The sequence below is a fragment of the Xenopus tropicalis genome, chromosome 6 (genome assembly GCF_000004195.4).
Source record: "Xenopus tropicalis strain Nigerian chromosome 6, UCB_Xtro_10.0, whole genome shotgun sequence".
Lineage (NCBI taxonomy): Eukaryota > Metazoa > Chordata > Amphibia > Anura > Pipidae > Xenopus > Xenopus tropicalis.
In genome coordinates this window covers 126,253,283-126,264,118 of record NC_030682.2, presented here as the reverse complement: position 1 = coordinate 126,264,118, position 10,836 = coordinate 126,253,283, and the positions used below count along the sequence as shown (strand labels likewise).

At 38.5% G+C, this 10,836-nt stretch overlaps 1 long non-coding RNA gene across 1 annotated transcript; it reads right to left on the bottom strand.

Annotated features, from left to right (window-relative positions):
• Window positions 1–255: 255 nt before the first annotated feature.
• Window positions 256–9,937, bottom strand: LOC116411578. The gene is made up of 2 exons (XR_004223216.1): window positions 9,789–9,937; window positions 256–807 (listed from the first exon to the last, which is right to left on the bottom strand). It is a non-coding gene; the product is annotated as an uncharacterized LOC116411578 (long non-coding RNA).
• Window positions 9,938–10,836: the final 899 nt, after the last annotated feature.

The window sequence follows — 10,836 nt, the reverse complement described above, 5'->3', positions numbered from 1 at the left end:
GTCTGTGGTCCCCAACAATTAGCCTTTTAAACTGGAAGCTAGAAAAAGAATTGGGAATCATTCAGAAACAATTGTAACTCTTTCTTGGCACACCCTTGTAGAAGTGGATTACACTCACTTTTCTTGCAGTCCAGCAGACCCTCAACATCTCTTTGCGTATTTTGTGAAAGGTACTGGAGAACTGGAATTTACAGCGCAGTGCCTCCACCTAATGGGCACTGAGGGAATTCCACTAGGAAAATAATCCACACACAATTTTGCAGCAAAGATAAACTTTATATAAAAGATGAAATAAGTAATAACTGTTAAATGCAACACAGTATAAACCCAGCACTCAGGAACCCGTGTGGTATATCAACCCCTGACACAGTCTCTCACAGTGCTACCGTCACATACGCCACTGCAGATGGACAAATGCAGACTTGCTCAGTTCATTCCCTTTCCCAAGAACCCTTTAGTTCCCCCAGGATAGGCAGTTGCTCACACGTAGCAGACTCACAAGAAACACCTGTCCTTACACAGGGGACAAACAAGGATGGCAACAGGCACCCACAGGCAGTTGAACAAGATGCAGAACGCTCTCTTCCTTTAGGATGGAGCTCGAAGACTGTCTCTAGCTGAGCACTAGGGAGCCCCAGAGCACTCTCTGGTTACTGGCAGTTCTTTTACTCTCTCTGGCTCCAAAGCTGGACACTGCCTGGATCCTTCTTTTCTCCTAGAAGTGCACTGGGGCTCCCAGCCAATCGGATTTTTCTCCACTCTGTATGATGGCACAGACAGAAAAATGGGACAGAGTCCTTTGATCCCCTAAACAATAAAACAAAATTACAAAACTTACTAAGAATGGGACATTCTATAAAATACAAAACATACTTAAAGGTGATCTACATACAATGCAGGAAAAATAGCACAAAAAGTTCAAGGTCCCAACGGAGAGTGTAAATCTGGGAAAATGTAAAATCAGGGAAATGTGTTAAAACAACTTATTCTTCAAGTATTCAAAGGATATAAGCACATGAGTCAGTTTTATTTTGAAATACATTATTTACTACATTATTAACAAGGGTTATGTATTTCAGCATTAATGTTACCCTATGGGACAGCATTTGTAAAACCTCTCTTGTAACCTTGAGACACGAATGGTGGAAGACTCTTCTGTAAACCAGTTCAACTTTATTTTCGTAACTTCAATACAGCAGTGTTTTGGCTCTCTTCTCCTTCCTACATTTCCCCTGACAAAGACTTCTCTCCCTTACCTTCTCACTGCCAAAAATGGCGCTCTATTTCCTGTTGCTCTTCCTTTATTCACTTTACTATCTCACGCAACATTATTATTTCACATTAGAACATGCTGTTACCCAGTGGCTAAACTAATTTGTTTTAACTATTAACATTTTACATCCTTGCACCACCTAAAACAGGGATCTATACCCATAAACCCCACACTGATGTAATAAGTGTTGGTGAGCCACACAAGCATAAACAAGTTCTTTGGGGTGCCAAATAAGGGCTGTTTGATAGTCTCTGGCTGCTGGGCTGCTGGCCTGCAGGAGGCTCTGCTTGGAGTAAAACTGTGTGTCTGTGCTTCCAAAACTTGTTTTCAAACCAGGAATATAAAAATGGGCACCAGCTTAGAGGCCACTGGGAGCAACATGCTGCTCGTGAGCCACTGGTTGGGGATCACTGACCTAAAGCAGTAAGTGGTTTGTGCATGTGGTGCAGACTAATTGGAATAGACTATTTACAGACATAACCATGGCAAAGTATTCATCTGGTTAGTATTTTAAAACTCTTTCTTTCACTAATAGTAACATCAATAGACAGCCATTTTTGGGAACAGTAGGACACATTTTTTATGTAAAATTGAGGTTTCACTATTTACACCTTTCTGTCCTAACATTTGTTCTTTTGCCAAACTACTGAACTGTGCTCTGTTTACAGCAACCTGTTTTTTAAAGGCCGTTAACTAGAAATGTGCCCAGCTTTGCTCAATAGTTCTCTTCATAATCCGAGCCTAATTATGCTGAAAAGAAAATATTCATGGCTTACTGGGGCTTAGTTCAACAGTCTGGTCTAAATGGAACACAAATGCAGGACGACAAAAACAAAATATCTGTTTCACAGGCGAGTGCATAGTGACTCTGTTGTTCTTGGATTAATATAAGTAATAAAGGGGAACTGTAGTATGTGCAAAAATCTGTCAAGTTATACTGAATATTTTTTTTTAAAAAATCATGCATAGTCATGCATACTTTTCCCATGTTATTACAGAGAAGCACAGTGTTACCATGTGAATGATAGTCTCTTTCACCCCCTTTCATGCTTTTCCCCTGCAGGCAGAGTGCTGTTTGCATTCTCGTATCGTGCCCATACAATTATTTACATTTTTGACTGGCTAACACGGTACATCACCTTTTCCTGTAACTTTACTTATAAACAGCCACGTCACATTCCTCTATCACTCACAAAGCACCCATTCAAAAGCAACATTATTCTTACCAGTTACTGATTCAGAAAATACTTTGTACATTTTGTGTCTGAATTGCAGGATAAACAAGGATACTAGAAAGCTGAGATAGGCAGCCTTCAGAAATTGGAAGGCTCACTTACAAACATACATGTTCCTGCATATTAAATCCATAAATGCTTCAATATAAGTATTAATACATATGCCTTGCCCCTTACACCAAAACATAGGACTTTTCCTATTTTTTCACAAGATCCAAAGTACCATACATGGTGCATGGACAGGAGGAGGCCTGGCACTAATACCTGCCTTGAGGAGACATTAAAGGAGAAGTAAAGGTAAAAACTAAGTAAGCTTTATCAGAAAGGTCTATGTAAATACAGCCATAAGCACTCACAGAAACGCTGCACAATGTTGTTTGGTATCAGACTTCCTCTCTTTTAGGGCTCCTTCAGGTTCGGGGCACGAGTCTGCTCAGTTCTCTCCTCTCTACCTCTTCCCCTCCCTTCTCCTGCTCCCCCCTCTCATAAAAATGCATAAGAACTCATTCCCCCCTTCCCTTAGGAATGTGTGATCTGGGTTCCAAGTCTATAACTGCAGCAGGAAGCTACCAAGATCAAGCTAAAATGGCAGCTGCTGTCAGAGGGAGCTTCTAGGTCTCTTTACTCAGGTATAATAAAGCTTTCTGCTGAATAAATATAGTGTTCTAGGTGGCATTAATGTAGCAAATCTATTGTCAGTAAAATGCCAAAATGATTTTCCTTCTCCTTTGCCCAGGTTGGCCGCCCCTTGGAGATCAAATGCCTGTCCAATCGTGATCTGATTGTCAAGAATTCAGGGTTTTCAGTTTCTGCCTAGTTCATTTAATCACATCTCACAAACTCAATCTTGTCCCATTCAAAGGCCATCACCATTCTGCAGCAATCCCTGCAATGTTCTACCCAAAGCACCCCATCAATCTTGATCTGTGACTTTGGAGGGTGCAAAGGCTGCAAGTGCTTCTGAGCCCTATGACTAGGGGCCTATATGAAAGAATCAAAGTTTTATAGCAAGTGCAGTACAATACCTTTCTCCATTTACATACATACTGATCGAACTACCATTTTCACCCATCTTTGCTTCATTTATTTCTGGAAATTTGAGACATTTTTGTCAGGGTTTCATTAGCAGTATTGATATATGTAGGGCAAAGGGGTCACTCCCAGAGGCAAGAGGAACATGGCTGAACAGATAGGCTGGAATTAAAAAAACTGCGGGGATGGGGAACATGCCCCTATGATGATGTTCATTAAGGTCAATTCTTACATTTAGGTCCAAGTAGTGAGTGAGTATGAATGGCTGCAGTCCTAGCAAGGAGATGTGTACAGATTTTGTATAGACAGACACAGGAATATTACGATCCCTGGTTAACAAAAATAAATTTGCTGGCAGGAGCCCTCACTAATGTTTCTAGTCTAGATATAAATACTCATGGTGCAAGAATACGACTGCGTGAGATGCACCAAACGCTTTACCTTGTACAATGATTTGCTCATTTCAAGTAGTGGCAGACTGGCGTGGGCGGTGATTATACATTTTAACTCCCACTTAGCTCATTTACATGTTCTTGCTATAAATATAACCAGCAAAGAGTCTGAGGGAATATTGAAGATAAAGAATAAATAACTTCAGTGGCTGAACTACATGGGGTCCATGCACAATCACATCTGTGTCCGCACCAGGTCCTGACAGCACTAGCTCCGTTATTGAATAGCTTATTTATATATAAAAGTAGTACAGTTATTGGAGCCGTTATCCAGCAACCCATTATCAAGCTCAGAATTATGGAAAGGTCATCTCTCGTAGACTTCATTTTAATCAAATAATTAAAAAATGTTGAAACCTTTTCCATTTTCTCTGTAATAATAAGATAGTGCCTTTTACTTTATCCCAGCTAAGAGAATGAATCCTTATTAGTGGAAAAAAGGTCCTATCGGGTTTAAATAATGTTTAAATAATTTTTTTTGTAAACTTAAAATATGGAGATCCAAATTACAGAAAGACCGCTTATCCATAAACCCTCAGGCCCCAAGCATGCTGGATTAGTTCCCATACATGTAGTACTAGTAAGGTGATATAAAGTATAAAAAACAACTTTATTTTAAAAAGTGGGCAGATGTGCAGTGGAGATTTCATTATGTGGGATCCATGGAAGCTGTGAAAAGTTTAACTGAGGTCCCTAATTTGTTGTACAAGAAAAACTCCCAGCATCCAGTGAGAGCCCCGGGCCCTTCTGCCACTAAGGGCAGCACTATGTTATATGGCGGTTCTACATAATAGACCTCCAGTGCTATATTTTGTTATAATCTGGGCCTAGGACCCATTCTCTCACTATTCCCCTCTGTCCCTTTGCTTACTAAAGGCAAATACCTGCAAATATGTGACTTTTACTTTAAACCCAATTTTTCAGTTTTACAGATAATAACACTAAAATCTGAACAAAGAGCAAAACTGAATGGAAAGCAAGTCATCCAAGCAATAAATGTTTTCTTTACTCAAACAGGGCATTATTCCAAGAAACAAGCTGGAGAAAATAATGGCAGCTAATCACTAAATATCTGGTTCAGTTCTGAACAAAACCAAGTTAATACCAAAGACTGGAGCTGTCAGATAGGAGCTGCACGCTACATAAGAGCTTTGTGTTTGCCGTCTACAAATGATCTCTGTGCCGCTGTTTGAGTCATGGGGCTGATGTGCTTGTTTACTTGTTCCCTTAGCCAAATCAGCACATTTCTGGGGTCCTGCCATAAACGTCTGGCCTGTGACACAAACAGCAATTTTCATTGCACAGCAATTGTGACCTAATTCCATGGGGGTCCAGCAAAAAGAAGATGTTAAAGCATTTTGCACTACATAAAAAAACATTTGCGGTTGGTCAACATTTTTCTTTTTTTGCTGCTGCAATCTAGTTACTAGAGGTTTATTATATAACGCTGAACTTGCCCTTTAAGTTGTCTTCAGAAACATCTGATTTTATCCCAACCGCAATTTTATTAATAAAATACCCATGTATTTATGAACATGTTCCATTGTACACAATAAAGACAAAAACTGATTAACCAAGTGTAAGGTTGTAACATGTAAAATCAGAGATAAAGCAATGGTATTACATAAATATAAATCACTTGATATCACCTTACATCATGGACCACTGACAGTGTTGTCCCAGCACCACCATTATTGGATAGGTAATAAATACTGCAAGAAATATGGCAAAATATTCCGAGAAATGCCAAAAAGTAATAATTTCAAGTGGTGGATGTGTCCTTACCCAGAAGCCAAGCACTTTGGGAAAGCAGAAAGTAGAACAGCTAGGCGCTGGCATGCTATCTGGGACAGCTATGGGCTTCTTGTGCTTTCTTTCTATTGTCATTGATGGAAAGCATCCCTGAGCCATCCTCAGTGTACTGACTGACACTACTTACAAGTGGAGATTGTAACTATGTGTGGCCAAAGCCTTAATAGATACACTTATCATCTAAAATATATCATATAATTATCATCATTTTAATATTTTTAGCTACACCCCAAATGATATGCCATCTTGTTTCCAGAGTTAATGACTATTACAAGCAGATTGTCTGTGATTCTCATGGTTATTTTTTAATAAATAATATATACTATAATAGTATAATATATACTATTCAGGCTGTTCACACTTCATTCTGACCATTTAAGCAAATGAAGGGGCCCAGGTTGGAAAAAACTGTCTCACCTTGTCATTGCCAACAATATTTTGATGGCTGATGTGAAAAAATGTGATGTTATTTTTACTTTTTCAGTGGCTAATTTTCCATTTCACATAAATCCTCTGGGTAGCTAATGCTAATTAGTGATCTAGCAATGGAATTACACTGACTATGAAATCCATAAAAATCAGTTGCTTACCACTGACAATAAGAGGAAGCCAAATGACACACATTTTTTGTTCCTTTATTTTAAAGGAACAGTAACACCAAAAAATAAAAGAGCTTTAAAGTAATAAAAATATAATGCACTGTTGCCCTGCACTGGTAAAACTAGTGTGTTTGCTACAGTAACACTACTATAATTTATATAATAAGCTGCTGTGTAGCCACGGGGGCAGCCATTCAAGCTGGAAGAATGGAGAAAAGGCACAGGTTACATAGCAGATAACAGACAAGTTCTGTAGAATACAATAGTGTTTTATCTGTTATCTGCTATGTGCCTGTGCCTTTTCTCCTTTGAATGGCTGCCTCCATGGCTACATAGCAGCTTATTTATATAAATTATAGTAGACTTTCTGAAGTAAACACACAACTTTTACCAGTGCAGGGCAGCAGCACATTATATTTTAGTTACTTTTATACACTTTCATTTTTTGGTGTTACTGTTCCTTTCATTGGGGAAATAATTTATCTAAAAGCTTTGCTGTCCTTAATATATTGTAACTGAGTAACAAATGTTATAGGATGTCTCCCCTGTATATATACACAGAGTTTTCTTTGAAGTAGTGACTTCTCCTTTATATCAGCCTAGGGGGGGCAGCTTTAGGGGGACAGCCCTCAGGTGCCTATACAGTAAATAAAAAAAGGACTTGAAACCCCCAGCCCATTGGTGGATACTTGCAGCTTAACTTTGTGAAGCTGTGTGGGAGGGGGTATCCCGCCTGTGCGGCACACGCGCAAGACTGTAAAATTTTTGTGTTTTTCAATTGGATTGCAGCTTTACATACTGTATGTCTTTATTAAGGTTTACATCTGTTGGCCTTTACTAGGATATTGTGTAGCAATGATATTAGTCTGTTGTAAGGTTGACATAGCTCTCATATGACATTCAGGTGGAACTCATATACATCACTTGGGTTTTTTCAGGGGGGGCATGATTTCTAGTTACGCCAATGGCCTCTGCGTTCCATTTCAGTGCACAGAGACCTGCAGAATGTTTCTTGAATTAAAAGATTTAATAGAGATGGGCATCTAGGTGTCCACCCTCTGCCCTGTACCATGCGTTTCATTCAGAGGGGCAAGGTACAGTGCGGTAGGAGGCACATTGTGCCGGTGGGAGTGCGCTCAGCGCTTCCTAAATAAGGGGCTAATTTACTTATTCCCCTGTATCTATCATTCCAGATTATTTTAGTGAGGCATACACTAAAGTTACAAATATATCTATACATGGCATACCTTCCCCACTGAAGTTACATGTTCCAGTTTGTAAAAGGAAAACATCAGTGATAATGTTAAATCCTTACTGTTGTAAATGTGCAAATATTACAATTTTTTATTTATGCACAAAAACATACACTCTGAATACTGATGAAAGGCTGCCTTGCATGTTGGGAAGCAATATTTTCTGTGATATAATAAATTCTGTTCTCTATCTAACAAGTGTTTGAAGCGTTATGCCATTATGTTACATATAGTTTTGTATCTGTTATGGGGGAAACATATTCCCTTAGATCCAGATTCATATTCATGTACATACAATATGTATATTTGTATTTATATACTGTACTATAAAACAATAAAATAATAGGACAGGGATCAATACATAGCAGCATATAAATAAATGCAAAAATATATTTACATTTAAGATTTAGTGGTAAGAATTAGGAAAAAAGCCCCTGCCCTGTAGAGCTTACAATCTAATATTGCATTAATTTTCCTGAATTGCCTGAATCGCACCAATTGTGATGCAATGCAAATGCACCAAGACTGAAATGTCACTGTAATTCTAGGAAAAAAACATGGCAATTGCATTCAAAATGACACTTTGCTCACTAAACCCTAAATGAGCCATATTGCTTTGTTGGTAGTAATTTTTAATTTCCAGTTCTGGTAAACCTACTGATAAACATATGTCTCTAATAATTTTGGATTGTAGCACCACCATGTGGCAACAACAGACACTACTTCATATATATATATATAAATAAAAGAACAAATGTTCATCTTGTTTGTTGCAAATTTACAGGATTTATTATTATTAGGGATAGGGTTAAAAATGATAAAAAATGATGGTGAAATAACATTTTGATTGTAAGCTCCACAGGGCAGGGACCTCTGTCCTCCTATGTCTCTTACAACATGACACTTAATCACTCTATATTTATATAAATGTGTTGCACTATTGTACTTTTGTACTGTTTGTACTTTTCCGTATTGTATAAACGTACAGCACAGTTTATATTAGTAGCAATAAAGTTATACATATATTCATACATATAATACACCAATAGGCAGTGTAGGTGTCTTGTACAATGAAGGAGCCTTGACGTGGCACGTGAGCTTTTTGGCCAAAATGTGGTATTAACACCTCATTTTGTGTAACAAGGTTGAAACTATGTGTTTTGAATAGTTCGCCTTCGCCTTGCGTACAACTAATTTTTATTTTATTTTTATAGTAGCCAGTCAATTCCAGAATCTAGGTTGGACCAAGCACTGGCAAATGGATGCTTATAGTCAATACAACAGTGTGGATTATACTGAACACTGCGATTCTTCTTTTTGTTTTATGTACACATTGTAGCCTAAAATTGCTTCTAGCTGCCATTTAGGTTTTAGAACAAGAATTTCTGGTTTTATTTAGCTGAGACTTAAAAGCTCTCTACCTTTCTCAGTAGAGCTCCTGAGTAAAGGGCAAGTGCAACATGACCTGGCTAATCAAATTTTTGGTGAGGGTTTATGATTTTAAATGGATAATAGATTTAATACACCAATAAGAAGGGTAGGACTCACCCATTTCAAATGAGGGGTCTTGATATGGCATGCATGCTTGCATATTTTGCCCAAAGTGTGGTACAAACACCTAATGTTTTACAATTATTTTTGTATTATAAATTATTATTTATAAGGACTGAAATTGTGCCCTGAAAATAATTTTTTTGTTCATCAGCTCAAAAATGTCTGAACTTCTAGCCAAGCTTATAGCACGGCATATCAGTCAGTTATCATAAAGGCAAGGTTGCAGCACTGGATGAAGCCATGGCAAGCAGAGTACGAATGGCCCACTGACACTAAAACCCACCAGCATATACCCTAGCATCCCAGCAGGCCAATCCAAACCTGTGTGATGTATAATATACATGATGCCTTCATTCCTTTAGACAGAGAATGAAAGGGAACTTCAGTGACCAACACTTTTAAGTGTAGTGACCAAATAATACAGTCAGACAAAGATATATACTCTGTACACTCCCATCTATTAAAATATTATATTATTCATTAGACAATAGTTACACATAGTTTAGATGGATGTACCTTATACCTTAAAGTACCCCTCCGCTTATACTCGAGTCCCTCCAACTAACACCCTCTGCTACCTGATTCCCTGTGTGCTCTTCTGTGCTCCGCTGCTTCCTAGTTCCTTGTCACGCCCCTGCTCTCAGCTCCAGTGTCTGTGTCTGAGGGGGAGGGAGAGCCTTTACAAGCAGGCAGGAATGGAACTGTTTGAAGCAGGCAGGCAACGGAACATCAAGCCTGCATGCTATTGAGGTGAGGAGGGAGGGAGAAGGAGGGAGCTCCTTGAAGTAAACCTCAAGCTGAATCCTCTCAGTTTATGATGTATTCCTTTTGATAGGTGGAGGAGCAAGGCATTAATGAGTGATTACTTCTCCAGGTGACCCTGCTAGAGGAGGCAGTAGGGGGGAGCCTGGCATCTCGCATACTCATTCCCTGCACGTATTTGTTCAGTAAGATTGATAGATCCTAATTTTATTGGAATTTATTTTGATTATTGAAACTTAGAAGCTGCTGCATTTCCCATCCTAGGCTTATACTCGAGTCAATAGGTTTTTCCAGTTTTTTTTAGGTAAAATTAGGTACCTCGGCTTATATTCGGATCGGCTTATACTCGAGTATATACGGTTTCTATTCCATTAAAAAATGTAGGTTAAAAAATTAAATGCTGAAAGTTCATTTTAATGTAAGCTACCCCTTTTCTTAAAAATGGCCTTTTTTCAGTAAGTATAATTGCATATACACTGCCACAAATTATAATACAGGTATGAGACCTGTTATCCAGAATGCTCAGGACCTGGGGTTCTCCATTGGGATCTAAATATTATTCCAACTGAACAGGATTGTTTTGCCTCCAATAAGGATTAATTATATCTTAGTTGGGATCAAGTACAGGTACTGTTTTATTATTACAGAGAAAAGGGAATCATTTAACCATTAAATAAACCCAATAGGACTGTTCTGCCCCCAATAAGGGGTAATTATATCTTAGTTGGGATCAAGTACAGGTACTGTTTTATTATTACAGAGAAAAGGGAATCATTTAACCATTAAATAAACCCAATAGGGCTGTTCTGCCCCCAATAAGGGGTAATTATATCTTAGTTGGGATCAAGTACAGGTACTGTTTTA